The sequence below is a fragment of the Dasypus novemcinctus genome, chromosome 1, assembly GCF_030445035.2.
Source record: "Dasypus novemcinctus isolate mDasNov1 chromosome 1, mDasNov1.1.hap2, whole genome shotgun sequence".
Lineage (NCBI taxonomy): Eukaryota > Metazoa > Chordata > Mammalia > Cingulata > Dasypodidae > Dasypus > Dasypus novemcinctus.
This window is the reverse complement of record NC_080673.1, coordinates 199,173,240-199,189,876: the sequence shown is the minus strand read 5'-3', so window position 1 is coordinate 199,189,876 and position 16,637 is coordinate 199,173,240.

Here is a 16,637-nt window from a genome sequence, read left to right as displayed (position 1 = left end):
ATGGGGTTTGTTAAATTTATTGATTGTATGGGTTTATTGCTCAAATCAAATTTGGAAAGCTTTTATTTTTATTTTTTAAACTGTTTGTTCAGTCCCCTCATCCTCTCCTTCTGGGAGTTCAAATAGTCACACCACACTAGACCACAGGTTTCTGAGGCACTGTTTTTGTGTGCTTGTATGTGTGTGTGCTTCAGTTTGGATAGTTATTTGATATATCTACAAGTTTATTTATCTTTTCTTTCACAGTAATTAATATGCTGTTAAGTCCATCCAGTGATATTTTAATTTCACATATTATATTTCATATATCTAGATGTTTCATTTTTTAATTTATCCATTTCTCTCCTAATTATAGTCAAGTTTTCCTTTAACTACATGACCAAATTTATACTAACTAGTTTTAATGTTCTTATTTGTAAGTTAAATAACCCTATCATTTTTTTTAAATTGTATTATTTAATTTATTTTTTGTCTTTATTTTTTTAATATTACATTAAAAAATATGAGGTCCCAATATACCCCCCACCCCCCTCACCCCACTCCTACCCCCATAGCAACAATCTCCTCCATCATCATGAGACATTCATTGCATTTGGTGAATATATCTCTGAGCACCGCTGCACCTCATTGTCGATGGTCCACATCATAGCCCACACTCTCCTACGTTCCACCCAGTGGGCCATGGGAGGATATACAATGTTCAGTAACTGTCCCTGCAGCATCACCCAGGACAACTCCAAATCCCCAAAACGCCTCCACATCTCATCTCTTCCTCCCATTCCCCACCCCCAGCAGCCACCATGGCCACTTTCTCCACACCAATGCCACATTTTCTTCAATTACTAATCACAATAGTTGATGAATAGAATATCGGCAAGTCCACTCTAATCCATAATCTATTCCTCCATCCTGTGGACCTTGGAATGGTTGTGTCCACTCCACATCTATATCAAGAGGGGGCTTAGATTCCACATGGATGCTGGATGCAATCCTCCTGCTTTCGGTTGTAGGCACTCTTGGCTCCATGGTGTGGTGGTTGACCTTCTTCAACTCCATGTTAGCTGAGTGGGGTAAGTCCACTAAACGAGAGTGTTGGAACTGAAGTCTGTTGAGGCTCAGGGCCTGGCTATCATATGGTCAATCCAGAGATTCAGGTTGCCTGGGTATATATTAAACCCCAGCAACAACTACAGTTCTGGTAAAAGTAACAGGAGAGGCTTGTGAGAAAAGATCACATCTGAGTCCAGCTCCATCACAAAGAAACACAAACTCCAAAGAAGGGCCAACTGATATGGACTGAAGTCCATCTGCCATGACCATAGAACCTGTGGGTCTCTGTAGCCCTCAGAAGAACAAATACCTGGGGTTGTATCTATGTTATCTGTCTCTGGGACTCTGCTGAGGTGTGCATAAGGACAACCCCTCTGATAACCTCCTGGCTCTTTTTGGAGACTCATAGCCATATAAACTCATTTGTCTTTTCCAATTCCCCCTTGATTCAGGTCAAAAAGCATTTTTAACTCCTGGTATAATATGTAGACTGAGATATTCTGATGGTCTGAGTGTGACCCTTTTATTCAAGGTCATTTTCTAGTTACATCATCAGCTGGTACTTGGTAGTAATCCCTCAGTGCCAGGGAGGCTCATCCCCAGGAGTCATGTCCCACACTGGGGGGAAGGCAACGCATTTACATGCTGAGTTTGGCTTTGAGACTGGCCACATTTGAGCAACATGGAGGCTCTCAGGAGGTAATTCTTAGGTATCCTGCAGCTCTAGGCCTTGTTCTTATTTCAGGTGCACAGGCTCACAAGCATAGTTATTAATATCAAGGGCTCATTGTTGGACGTGCATTCTTCTTTGGTCTTTGCTGTTGCACTTGGGGGATTGTTGCTGTTCCTTTAGAGACTGTGATAGAGCTCCCCTGGCTAGGAACTCAGCACTTCCTCAGTTGTTGTTTTTAATTTTATCGACTATGAAAATATCCAAATATTGTTATGTACCCTGGATATATGCCCTGTAGAACTCCCTGCCAACCATGTGTCCCCTGTCAATAACATCCCACACCAGTATTCCTCCACTGCCATTGTTGAACCTCTCTGTGATCCAAAATTTCCTGAAAAGTGAAGACCAATACATTGCCAGGTTCCATTAATAGTAAAATGGAATATAGCAATGAGTTTAAAGGTTAGATATAGAATACATATTAATTTGGAAAAATTATGGTAAAAATAAATTGGGGTATCAAAAAATTAAAAAATGCAAAAGCTTTGTTTTTGATGTTTTGCCTTCCATCACTGCAATAAGTGTTGCCCTGTATGCAAATTTACAAGGCAACTACTTCCGTCTTTTCCTCAGTGTCTACATCCTATCTTTTTCTTTCCTTTTTTTCTAATTATTAAGCTTATCTTCACAAGAGTTTTAGATCACAGTAATTCATATATACAGTATACAGTACTCCCACATATCCAACATAAAACCTTTTCCCTTCCACAGCAATAATCTTTCTACATATTCATACTATATTTACTGAAACTGATGTACAGATATTGAGACAATAGCTTTCAAACAAGGTAACATTTGTGTTTACATTGTGGTTTATATTTTAGACTATACAATTTTCTAAATTTTTAGTTATCTTATGTTTTACATTATGATTTACATTTTAGCTTATCAGCCCCTATATATTTTTTGTGTAATTTAACATGTCTTACATCCTTCCTTGTGTACTCTTGTGAAACACTTCTATTGCCCACACAGTTACATTGGTTCCATCTATTCAATACCTCTTTCCCCCTCCCCTTAGGGCCCACAGTGACCATCAATCTTCATTGCTTGAAGGGCCATATTCAGAGATACTTGCAACAGTATTGAAGGCTTGACATGTTCAACTGCCCTAATGCACTGGGAGCCACCATTTTCTCTTGAGAGATACAGTTCCCTCTATTTGAGGGCACCAGCCCTCCTCAGGATGGGAGTATACCTTCACTCGCATTATATGGGTCTCTATCCAATGATATAACCCATTATGGCAAAATGAGCATTCACATATTCCCTAGGAGCCTGTCCTGCATCAGATTACCCTTTAAGCATTTTAAACAGGTAACTTTCCTTATTATATTTTTGAAAAGGTTTTCTCAGCATTATACTCTCAACCAAATACCTGACAATCTCCTATGTTCATATGTTGCCCCACCCTCCCCCCAATTTCTTGGGCAATATTACCCATCCTCCCATCCCTAGCCCACTCAAGGTCACAAAGTCCCACCCAAAGGTAACCCTATGCCCCCATTTTATCCCTTCCTTGTACAAATACTTACCTCCAGCTTATCATAGATTTCAGCCATGTAGGTGTCAGCTTACATCCTTCCTCTACCCCCCAATTTCCTTTAAGCCTATCATCCAGTCTCTAGCTCTCTAAGGCAGCTTGGTTTACTTATTTCATATCATTGAGGTCATGTAGTATTTGTCCTTCAATGCCTGGGTTGCTTCACTCAACATAAGGTTTTCAAGATTCATCCATGTTATCACGTGTGTTTGTAGTTTATTTGTTCTTAAAGTTGAGTAGTACTCCATTGTATGTATATACCACATTTTATTTATCCATTCATCTGTTGATGGGCATTTGGGTTGATTCCAACTTTTGTCAATAGTGAATAATGCTGCTATGAACATTGGTGTGCATATATCGATTTGTGTCCTTGTTTTCAGTTCTATTGGGTATATAGCCAGTAGTGGAATTGCTGGATCATATGGTAAATCTATAGCTAGTTTTTTGAGAAACTGCCAAACTGTCCTCCAGAATGGTTGGATCCTTCTGCTTTCCCACCACCAGTGGATGAGTGTTCCAATTCCTCCACATCCTCTCCAGCATTTGTAGTCTTCTGTTTTTTTTTAGCTGTCAATCTTATGGAAGTAAGATGGTATCTCATTGTAGTTTTGATTTGCATTTCCCTGATAGCTAGAGATTTGGAGCATTTTTTTCATGTGCTTTTTAGCCATTTGTATTTCTTCTTTGGAGAAGTGTCTATTTAAATCTTTTTCCCATTTTTTAAAATGGGTTGTTTATCTTTTTATTTTCAAGATATAGGAGTTCTTTATATATGCAGATTATAATTTTGAGGAAGTCCCATTTATCTATTTGTTCTTTTGCTGCTCATGCTTTTGGTATGAAGTTCATCAAGCCATTTCCTATTACAAGGTCTTGTATATGCTTCCCTACACTGCTTTCCAAAGTCTTTATGGTCTTGGCTCTTACATTGAGGTCTTTGATCCATCTTGAGTTGATTTTTGTGTAAGAAGTGAGATGGTAATCCTCTTTCATTCTTTTACATATGGATATCCAGTTCTCCAGGCACCATTTGTTAAATAGGCCATTCTCTCCCAGGTGAGAGGGTTTGGTGGCTTTATTGAATATTATATGACTATACATATGAGGATCTATATCAGAACTCTCAATTTGGTTCCATTGGTCTGTGTGTCTCTCCTTGTGCCAATACCATGCTGTTTTCACTACTGTAGCTTTGTAGTATGTTTTGAAGTCAGGTAGTATAATTCCTCCAATTTTGTTTTTCTTTTTCAATATGTCTTTGGCTATTCAGGGCCTCTTTCCTTTCCAAATAAATTTCATAGCTAGATTTTCTAGTTCCTTAAGAATGCTGTGTTGATTTTTATTGGGATTGCATTGAATATGTAGATCAGTTTTGGTAGGATAGACATCTTAATAATATTTAGTCTTCCTATCCATGAACAGGGAATATTCTTCCATTTATTTAGGTCTTCTTTGATTTCCTTGAACAGTCTTGTGTAGTTTTCTGTGTATAAGTTTTTTAAATCTTTAGTTAAATTTATTTCTAGATATTTGATTTTTTTAATTTACTGTTGTAAATGATATTTGTTTCTTGATTTCCTCCTGATCTTGCTCATTATCAGAAATGCTACTGATTTTTGCACATTGATCTTATAACCTGCTACTTTACTAAACTCATTTATGAGTTCTAGAAGCTTTGTTGGAGACCTCTCAGGGTTTTCTATGTATAGGATCACATCATCTGCAAATAATGAAATTTCGACTTCTTTCTTTCCAATTTGAATGCCTTTTATATTTAGTTCTTGCCTCAGTGCTTGAGCAAGTACTTACAAGACAATATTAAATAGAAGGGATGAGAGTGAGCATCCTTGTCTTGTTCCTAATCTTAGAGGGAAGGATTTTAGGACTTCACCACTGTAAATGATGTTGGCTGTGGGTTTTTCATATATACTCTTTATCATGTTCAAAAAATTTCCTTGTATTCCAATCTTTTGCAGTGTTTTCATCAAGAAAGAGTGCTGTATTTTGTCAAATGCTTTTTCTGCATCTACTGATATATGTGATTTTTCCCCTTCAATCTGTTTATATGGTGTATTTCATTAATTGATTTTCTTTGTTGATCCATCCTTGCACACCCAGAATGAATCCCACTTGGTCATGGTGTATAATTCATTTAGTGTGTTGTTGTATATGGTTAGCAAGTATTTTGTTGAGGATTTTTGTGTCTAGGTTCATTAGAGAAATTGGTCTGTAATTTTCCTTTCTTGTGTTGTCTTTGATTGGCTTTGGTACTTGGGTAATGTTGGCATCATAGAATGTGTTAGGTAATGTTTCTTCTGTTTCGATTTTTTGGAAGAGTTTCAGCAGGACTGGCGTTAGTTCTTTCTGCAATGTTTTGTAGAATTCACCTGTGAAGCCATCTGGCCCTGGGCTCTTCTTAGTTGGGAGGTTTTTAATGACTGATTCTATCTCTTTACTTGTGATTGATTTGTTGAGATCATCAATTTCTTCTATTGTCAATATAGGCTACTTATGTGTTTCTAGGAATTTGTCAATTTCCTCTGAATTATCATTTTTGTTGGAATATAGTTTTTCAAAGTATCCTCTTATGATAGTCTTTATTTCTGTGGGGTCAGTGGTGATATCTCCTTCCTCATTTCTTATTTTGTGTATTTGCATCTTCTCTCTTTTTTTCTTTGTTAGTCTAGCTAAGGGTTTGTCAATTTTACTGATCTCAAAGAACCAGCTCTTGGTTTTGTTTATCTTTTCAAGTGCTTTCTTATTTTCTGTTTCATTTAGTTCTGCTCTTATCTTTGTTATTTCTTTCTTTCTTCTTCCTGTAGGGTTACTTTGTTGTTTTTTTTACTAATTCCTCCAAATGTGCAGTTAGTTCTTCAATTTTTGCTCTTTCTTCTTTTTTGATATATGAATTTATGGTTATAAATTTCCCTCTCAGTACTGCTTTTGCTGCATCACATAAGTTTTGGTATGTTGTGTCATCATTTTCATTAGTTTCAAGGTAGTTTTAAGTTCTTTTGTGATTTCCTCTTGACCCATTGTTTTTCTAAGAGTGTGCTGTTTAATTTCCATATCTTGATGTGAAATCTGGCCCTCTGGCCCTTAAAGATATCCAGCTTCACTCCACTGTGGTCAGAGATATTATTTTGTATGATTTCGATCTTTCTGAATTCATCGAGCCTTTCTTTGTGGCCTAGCATATGATTTATCTTGGAGAATGATCCATGTGCACTTGAGAAAAATGTATATCCTGCTGTAATCTGGTGTAATGATTTGTATATGTCTATTAGATCCAGCTCCTCTAATATACTGTTCAAAGTTTTTGTTTCTTTAGTGATTCTCTTTTGAGATGTTCTGTCCAAAGTTGATAGTGGTGTATTAAAATCTCCCACTATAATTTTAGAGGCTTCTCTTCTTTCACTTAGTTTTTCCAGTGTTTGCCTCACGTATTTCGAGGTGCCCTTGTTAGGAGCATACATATTTATGATTGTTCGTTCTTCTTGAGAGATAGTCCCTTTCACTAATATGTAGTATCCTTCTTTGTCTCTCACAATTGTTTTGCATTTAAAGTCTATTTTGTCTGATATTAATATCGCTATTCCTGCCCTTCTTTTGGTTATTGTTTGCGTGTAAGATTATTTTCCAACCATTCACTTTCAACCTCCATGAATCCCTGTGTCTAAGATGTGCTTCTTGTAGACAGCATATAGATGGGTCATGTTTCCTTATCCAATCTCCCAGTCTGAATATTTTGATAGGTGACTTTAATCCACTGACATTCAGTGTTATTACTTTCAAGGAATTATTTATGTTAGCCATATTTTGTTTGGACTTTTGTTTGTCATATTTTGTTTGCTTTTTCTTTCTCTTTTTGTCTTTTTTGTTGCTCTTACACTCTCCTCCAACTCTGCCTCTCCTGTTTTTTCCTTTCTTCCTGCAGAACTCCCTTTAGTATTTCTTGAAGGGCAGGTTTCTTATTGGCATACTCTTTCAGTTTCTGTTTATCTGTGAATATTTTGAACTCTCCATCATTTTTGAATGCTAGTTTAGCTGGGTAGAGTATTCTTGGTTGGAAATTTTTTTCTTTTAGTACCTTGACTATGTCATACCACTACCTTCTTGCCTCCATGGTTTCAGATGAGAAATCAGCACTTAATCTTATGGAGCCTCCCTTGTATGTGATGGTTTTCTTTTCTCTTGCTGCTTTTGGAATTTTCTCTTTGTCTTGAGCATTGGATAATTTAACAAGTATATGTCTTGGGGTGGGCCTGTTGGGATTTATGGTGTTTGGGGTGCATTGTGCTTCCTGGACATGTACATCCATCTCTCTCATTAGATTTGGGAAGTTTTCAGCCATTATTTCCTCCCAACACCCCTTCTGTTCCCTTTCCCTTCTCTTCTCCTTCTGGGATGCCTATAATACGCATGTTTGTGCATTTTGCATTGTCATTCAGGTCCCTAAGTCCTAGCTGGATTTTTTCTTTTTATCGATCCGTTCTACTATCTGTTTGATTTCAGATGTACTGTCTTCCACATCGCTAACTCTCTCCTTTGTCTCTTCTAATCTGCTGCTATTTGTTGAGAGTGTTTTTTTGATTTCTTGAACTGTGGTATTGATCACCATCATATCTGTTATCTTTCTGCATATGTCTGCAATTTCCTCTCCAAGTGTTTTCTTCATATTGTTAATCTCTTCCTTTACTTCATTAAGTCGGTCTCTAACATATGTTTTGAGATCTTTAATTACTTGTCCAATGTTCTGTTCCCCTTCCTGGTTTTTAGTTTGTTCATTGGATTCAGCCATGTTTTCCTGATTATTGGTTTGGTTTGTAGTTTTTTGTTGCTGTCTGGTCATCATTTTATCTTGACGGGTTTAATCAGTTCCTTAGCTTCTTTGTCTAGTCTTGGGGATTAATTAGTTGTTTTTCTTGTTTAAGTGTTATGTCTTCTCTTTGTCACTTTGTTCTTCTTACCCTATTTTCTTGTTGCTGGCTAAGTTCACTTTGAAGGAAAATATTAGGGCCAGGAAAGCAAAATGAGTAAGGAAAGAAAATGTGTAAAGTTGTATTGGTAATAAATGTTAACAGAGCAACAATGTGAGATCTGGGAGAATGGATATTAGACTTATGTAAGTTGTGTAGCGTTATAGCAGTAAGTAGAGTACCTATAATGAGACAGTCAACTGAATATGGGGAGGAATATAGTATGAATTAAAAAGCCAGTGTTTTCATGAGAGAGGGAAAGAGAAAAGAAAGATAATAATATCAAGAGTGAATAAAAGAAAACAGAACAAAGGTATTAGAAATTAAAAGTCAGACAATTTGGGGGCCAATGAAAGGAAGGTGGAATGTAAGAGAGACAGTAGATGATGGAGGATAGCAAGATGTGGGGGAAAGGGGATAGTGTAGGTGGCCAAAATCAATTCACACAGAAAAGAGGAAATGGAGGATGAGGAAACACAGCATATATGAAGCACTCCCTGCAGCACCTATTATATAAAGAAAAGAAAAAAGAAAAGAAAATAAGAAAAAGAGAGAAAAGAAAAAAAAGAGGAGGAAAAAAGGGGATGGGCAAAGAAAAGGGAGGGAAACAAGCAAGAAAAAGAAAAGGAGAAAAAAAGCTTAAATAAACGAAAAAGGACCTTTGCGGCGGCTTGCTCGGTCGGTAGAGGTGGGGTCTGGCTGCGGACGAGGGGTCGGTCCCGCTTGGGACGAGGGGTCGGTCCCGCTTGGGACGAGGGGTCGGTCCGGCAGCAGACGAGGGATCGGTCTCACAAGGGATTGCGCGGTTCGGCTGACGGGGTCGCCCGGCAAAGCCGGCGACGAAGGGGTCGCCCGGAGAAGCAGGCGACGAACTGGGGACAAGGGAGGCCAGGCCCTTGTCGGGGGCTCTCAGGACTGGAGGGCGCACGGCAGAAGAACTACCGCGGAGACAAGGTAAACACGCAAGTCCACTTTACTGAGGGAGAGGCAACAGTTTTATAGGGGCTGGGTAAGGCTGATTGGTCGAAGCCACGCCCTGTTCTGATTGGTTGCCGGCGAAAGGTCAGTGGGTGGTACTGGACGGGGGAGGGGTGGTGGTTAGGGATTGGCTGTCGCTGTTGCTGGGGGAAGGGGCAGGGTTTCGGGATTGGTGGCTGCTGTTGCTGGGGTGGACGGCAGACTTGAGTTTCCCGCCCACGCCTGGCTGTTGCTGCTGTCGGGGGAAGGGAAAAGGGCGGGCTGGATTTTTCCACCCACACCTGGCTGTTGCTGCTGTTGGGGGAGGGGAAAAGGGCGGGCTGGATTTTTCCGCCCACACCTGGCTGTTGCTGCTGTCGGGGGAGGGGAAAAGGACAGACTGGAATTTTCTGCCCTGCGCCTGCGCAGGGAGAAAGAAGAAGAAGGGTGCTGCCCCACAGGCATCGGGTGGCGCCATCCGGGAGGAGGGGCGGCCGCGGAAGCATGGCTGCCGAGAAGGGGAGACCCGAGGGCACTCTGCGCCCATGCCGAGCTTCCTTCAGGGGTGGCGGTGAGTCCGACCAGCCACCCTATTATGGGGGCAGTGGAATTAGGCCTACCACGGCCGCTCCCCTGCCAGGCCAGCAAACCACATTTCAGCCCGAGGGGTGACCGCATTTCCCCCTTCTTTTCAAATAAGGGCCAGGATGGCAGCAGCAACAAGTAGCTGAGGCCCAAGAGCAATGAGGGAAGCGGGGCTGAAGAGGGAGGTGAGTATGACGGGGATACAAATGTACAATTTGGGGGGCAGTATCTTGCCGTTGCAAGCAAGGGTGGCCAATGTCCAATTCTCATTTATCTCGGTGGCTATAAGGTCCATGTGCTGTTAAAAGTCCAGGATGATAGCGCGTTACAGGTGGTTGATCTCTTCTTGGTGGCGAAGAGCGGCAGAGGTAGACTATGTGATGGTCTGGAGGATCGCAGTGGTGAGGACAAGTTGCGTCAGGGCACCAGCGACGGTGGTGGCGGCAGCGTCGGGAGTGGTGGAGACGTAGGCGAGGACAATAAGAAGGCCAAAGTCTTCACGGGTGCGAGAGAGGCCGATGTTAATGGGGCGGGCCGACATGGGGCGGCCCAATCTGCAACGCAGTAGGGGTTCAAGCGAAAAAAGGAGGGGGGCGGGGGACGAGAAAGGACGCTTTGGATGGCTGAGAAGAGGAGTGAGGTCGAGACAGGAGGAAGCTCCGCAGAAGTATGGGGAGCTGTTAAAAGCAGAAACGTTATTAGATGCTAGAAAGCAGGCCGCAGGCGGGGGAAAGCAGGTTGCGGGCCGTTTCGCGGGGCTGGAGCTGCTTGAGAGCGATGGCGGCATGGGGGGCCGTGGTTACAATCTTCTGGGGTGGTAGTGGCTAGACAGATGGCGGAAAATATTATCAAGAAAGCAAAGGTTATGAGAAAGAAATAGAGTATTAAAGGCTGTGGGGGAAGTGAGAAGATCATTTAGAGGATAGGGTTGAGAATGGTATGTTTAAGACAGAAGCTTTGTGGTTTGTAGGAGACTGCTTTATAAACGAAGGAGAATGAGGGCAGTAAATATAGTAACGATAGATAGGAAGATGACAGTGAGGAGGAGTCTTTGTTTAAGGTTTCAATCGTCCGGCGCAACAGTGGCTAGGCCGATAGCGAGGGGTGTTGCTAAGTAGACAATGGCTGCAAAGACAAAATCATCCTCTGTTTCCTTAAGAATAACTTTTCTTTAAATACTTAGTAGCATGCAATATTAGAAACCGTTTCCTAAAAGCAAGTTGGCAGGGGAGCTTGGTTGCTGTTAATCTTTCCTGTTATAAAATTACCTTTTATTATTATTATCATCAATTTAGTTTTATATATATATATTTAAGAATGACCTTTTGGAATTAGCCATTTAATACCTTAATGTAAACTATTGAAGATAAATTTTATCTTTACAGAACACATTCCCTTACGTAAAGTTATCACAATACCTTTTACACTTGCCGCATGCAAATTAAATTTCAAGAGTTTATGAAAAATTAGCCATCTTACTTTAGGACAAAATATGTCTTTTTGCAAAACTTATTACATTTCCGTTAGCATTTTTACAAACTTTTAACCTTTTTAATATTCATATAAGTTTTACATTCTTTATATTATCCTGTGAAGAAAAATAAGTTATTCATTTTAATCTAGGCAAGAACAACTTTTTATGAAGACGTACAGTTAATTTTGTTAATTAAGACTTACAATTTTTTTTAATTGTAGATATCTTATTAACATTTAAACTTATGTATTAATATAATAAACTTAAGTATTAATATAAGCGCTTATTTAATTTTTGGCCATTTGAATAGAGCTCTTTTAAAGATTTCTAGTAATTTATATTTACCATCCGGAGGTATCACAATATACGTTGACATTGAACGAACAGACAGACAAACACAGAACAATTACAACACATTAACAGAAATATATAATTTATTTACAGTTGACTCATAATTCTTACTTTCTTGGTATAGCTGCTTTTAAATCTTTTTTTATATAGCATATCATAGATTATACCCTTCAAGATTTTTTTCTGGACTTTATGTTGCCTGTAATAAGCCAGGAGGGAATCTTTTACCTTCCTGCTCCACAGCAAAAGTGACCCTATCTATAAGGCAAGTATAGGTGTCCGGGTCCCAAAGCTGACACGTGGTAAGCCACGGATTAAAGGGGAGAAGAAGGTCCCAATATACTTGAAGCTGTTTGAAAGAGATCTTACACCGGTGAGTGTCTAGGAGACCGGTGAGGGCCCGAACTTGTGGGGCTTGCTTAGCAGATAGGATGTTACCCATTGCTAATGGCCTTTTGGAGCCGATAAGAAAAGGGGCCCTTACCTTGAGAACGCGGCGATGGGAGCCGAGGTGCGTGGTGAGACGAGGGGTCGGAGCCGGTGGGGCTCCGACGGTGGTCGCGGGCCAAGAGAAGGCCCCGACGAGGGGAGGGCGGGACGACGAGCAGTGGAGCAAGGCAAAGGGGAGCAAGCGTGGAGGGGAGGAGGCAGAGGTGAAGGCAGGGGTGGAGGTGCTCAGGCACGCGCTCCTGAGAGTTATTGGCGCCTCTTAATCATAGCGGGTCGGTATAAGCCCCCGACATGGAAGGAGAAAGCCATCCAGCGATTCTCCCAGACCGCCGTGGATCATATGAGGTCACCAAGGTTCAGGAGCAGCAATGCAGAGCGAAAAGATAGGGGTGAGAAGAGAGGAGGGCGTAGGGCTATGGTAGGGTTACTTCAGACGTGCAAGCGCGTGCTCCCGAGAAATCCAAGGCTCCTCTTAATCATAGCGGGTCGGTATAAGCCCCCGACATGGAAGGAGAAAGCCATCCAGCGATTCTCCCAGACCGCCGTGGATCGTATGAGGTAGCCAAGGCTCAGGTAGCAGCAATGTTGCACGAGAGAAGTCCCAAGGTGAGAAGAGAGGAGGGGGGGGCTGCCAGGTTATGAAGTGAGGCTGTGGTGGGGTTGCCTTGCCCCACGTTGTGCTGTGGTGGGGTTGCTTTGCCCCACGTTGGGCGCCAACTGCGGCGGCTTGCTCGGTCGGTAGAGGTGGGGTCTGGCTGCGGACGAGGGGTCGGTCCAGCTCTGGACGAGGGGTCGGTCCCGCTTGGGACGAGGGGTCGGTCCGGCAGCAGACGAGGGATCGGTCTCACAAGGGATTGCGCGGTTCGGCTGACGGGGTCGCCCGGCAAAGCCGGCGACGAAGGGGTCGCCCGGAGAAGCAGGCGACGAACTGGGGACAAGGGAGGCCAGGCCCTTGTCGGGGGCTCTCAGGACTGGAGGGCGCACGGCAGAAGAACTACCGCGGAGACAAGGTAAACACGCAAGTCCACTTTACTGAGGGAGAGGCAACAGTTTTATAGGGGCTGGGTAAGGCTGATTGGTCGAAGCCACGCCCTGTTCTGATTGGTTGCCGGCGAAAGGTCAGTGGGTGGTACTGGACGGGGGAGGGGTGGTGGTTAGGGATTGGCTGTCGCTGTTGCTGGGGGAAGGGGCAGGGTTTCGGGATTGGTGGCTGCTGTTGCTGGGGTGGACGGCAGACTTGAGTTTCCCGCCCACGCCTGGCTGTTGCTGCTGTCGGGGGAAGGGAAAAGGGCGGGCTGGATTTTTCCACCCACACCTGGCTGTTGCTGCTGTTGGGGGAGGGGAAAAGGGCGGGCTGGATTTTTCCGCCCACACCTGGCTGTTGCTGCTGTCGGGGGAGGGGAAAAGGACAGACTGGAATTTTCTGCCCTGCGCCTGCGCAGGGAGAAAGAAGAAGAAGGGTGCTGCCCCACAGGCATCGGGTGGCGCCATCCGGGAGGAGGGGCGGCCGCGGAAGCATGGCTGCCGAGAAGGGGAGACCCGAGGGCACTCTGCGCCCATGCCGAGCTTCCTTCAGGGGTGGCGGTGAGTCCGACCAGCCACCCTATTATGGGGGCAGTGGAATTAGGCCTACCACGGCCGCTCCCCTGCCAGGCCAGCAAACCACATTTCAGCCCGAGGGGTGACCGCAGACCTTGGGGGATAAAATGGGAGGAAAGACCAGGAGAGAATGCACTATTAGCAACCAAGACAAAAAAGAAAAAAAGGAAAAAAACACAAATGCCGAGGGCTAGGATAATCAAGGGCCTCAGATGGACCTCAGGGCATGGTGGATTCAGGGATGGGAAGTCTGTGATATTGCAGACCCAAGCTGTGTAAGTCTCTGGACCGTGGGCTACTAGGGTTTAGGGGACACAGACCTGGGAACCATATAGCCAGTTAACACGGGGCCTGGGAGCACAGCAGCGCAACACAACCTTCAGGGATCTCTGCAGCTGGGCGCCAGCCCTAGGGGGAGGGGTCCTGCCTGCAACCTCTGACCTCCGTGTCAGAAACCCAAAATTCCACCTCTCACAAGAATCTCTTCTGTCACTGTCTCACCAAATCGACATCCAGACACCTCCTGCCCTTCAAGCCCCCGAAACAGCCTGCTGGGGGTGCTGCTGCACTACAAAGAGTTCAGGGACCGCTGTGGACGGGCTGCCAGCCCTAGGTGGAAGAGTTCCTCCTAGAACTTTTGACGTCCGTGTCAGAAACTGAAAGTTCCACCTCTTGCAAGAATCTCTTCTGTCACTGTCTCACCAAACCGACATCCAGACACCTCCTGCCCTGCAAGCCCCCGAAACAGCCTGCTCAGGGTTTGGGAATACCCCACATGACAAAGTTTCCAGAGATTGCTGTGGCCTGGCCGCCAGCCCTAGGGGGAGGGGTTCCACTCAGAACCTCTGACCTCTGAGTCAGAAACCTAAAATTCCACCTCTTGCAAGAATCTCCTCTGTCACTGTCTCACCAAATTGGCTTCCAGACAGCTCCTGCCCTGCAAGCCCCTGAAACAGCCTGCTCAGGACTTGGAAACTCCCCAGCACAGCAAAGCCTCCAGGAATCACCACTGTTGGGCCACCAGCCACAGGGGGAAGGGTCCCGTGCACAACCCTGACCTCCGTGAAAGAGACCCAAAATTCTACCTCTTACAAGAATCTCCTCTGTCACCGTCCCACCAAATCAACGTACAGACACCTCCTGCCCTGCAAACACCCGAAACAGCCCGGTCCAGCAGGACTCCAACCCTACTCAGCTGCTTCTTTGCAGGAGAGATTATAAGGTGCACTCACTCAGACACCATCTTGCCCTGCCTTTATTTTATTTTTAAGAAGCTTTAGATTCCATAAATGATACATGGAAAATATGCGGGAATTCCCATATACATCACCCCTACTCCCTCCCCTACTTCTCTCCATTAGCCACACTTTTCATTAGTGTGGTACATTTGTTACAATTGATCAACACATATGGAAGATTTGCTACTAACCATGGTCTATAGTATATATTATAGTTTACACTTTGCAGTGCATATGTTTATAGGTCTTGACAAAATGTATAATGGCCTATATCCATCATTGCAATGTCATGCAGAACAATTCCAGTGTCCTCAAAATGCAGTGTGTTACACCTGTTCTTCCCTCTTCCTCTGCTCAGAACCTCTGTTGGCCACTCCCTTTATATCAATGATACAAGTTCCTCCATTGCTAGAAAAATAATAATGTCTACTTTAGCCCATAGCTGCATTCCCCCCTTATGTTTTCTCATTCCTCAGTCTTGAAGATTTACAATGGTGATACTCACTCTCTGACTGAGAGGGGGCTTACAACTGTGTATAAAAGATAGCATAACTCATGGTGATGAATGAAACCCTATTATTTCTGTGATTGTTTCTCTGACTTATTTTTTCCCTTACTTATGGTTCCTGTTTGCATATTTAGAATTTTTTTTGAATGGATATTGATAATAGTAAATTTTATGTTGTTGTGTACCAAATGTTGTGGTCTTTAAAGAGTATTTAACATTATTTTTTGCAGGTAATTTTTATGTGTCATTACAGCATAATGACACATTATGGTGTCAAAATGTGACACCATAGGGTATTACTTATTTTAGAGCTAGTTTAGGTCTGTTACTAAGGAATGATCCTCTTGTATCTCTATTGAAAGCTTTGGGTTTTCAGTGAGGTCTCTTCACTCTGGTTGGTCAGAACCTAAATATTTTTTGCCCTGCATAAGGTCAAGGAACTTTTTAGCTCATAAAATACCCATCATTTTTCACCCAGCCTTTTAGATTTTTTCCTTGTGCATACATAGCTTGGTATTCAGCAAAAAACTCAAAGGGACCATTTTATATATCTCTGAAATGCTTTTTCTGGTGACTTTCTCTTTTCTAGTATTCTGCCTTGCAAATTTTAGTTCCCTCAGCCTTTCATAACTCTGATCTCTGACTTCTGAAGTCTGTACTCTTCTTTGAATCACTCCATGAGCTGCTTTCTAGAATGCACCTCCAGGAGAAAGGTGAGGTGACTTTAGCAACCACCTCATTTATTTCCTTCTTTCATGCATAATCTTTCTCTTCCCATTCATTGTGTAATGTCTAAAAGCAGCTCTTCCATGAACTCAGCCTAGTTTTCTATATTCATGTCAAAATATAAAGCCTGGTCCCTTTTATTCCTGAACAGCTAGAAACAGGCTTTTTAGCATCAAGGTAATTTCTTTTGTTTTTGTTCTTTATTTCTCTGGCCACTTCCATAGGAATTTAGTTTTAAATTATTTTTCAGCCCTATGCTCATCTCCTCCAGTATTTAAAACTTCGACATATATATATCAAATTCCAACCTGAAAAACTAGTCAGTTGGCACTTAAGGTGTCCTAAGAAACCCTTCACTAATCCTGTGTTTTCAAATTCAGGTATGTGTTTCAGGGGCTCTTTCTCATCACATGGGTTAATGTGACTAGAACCAATGTACCA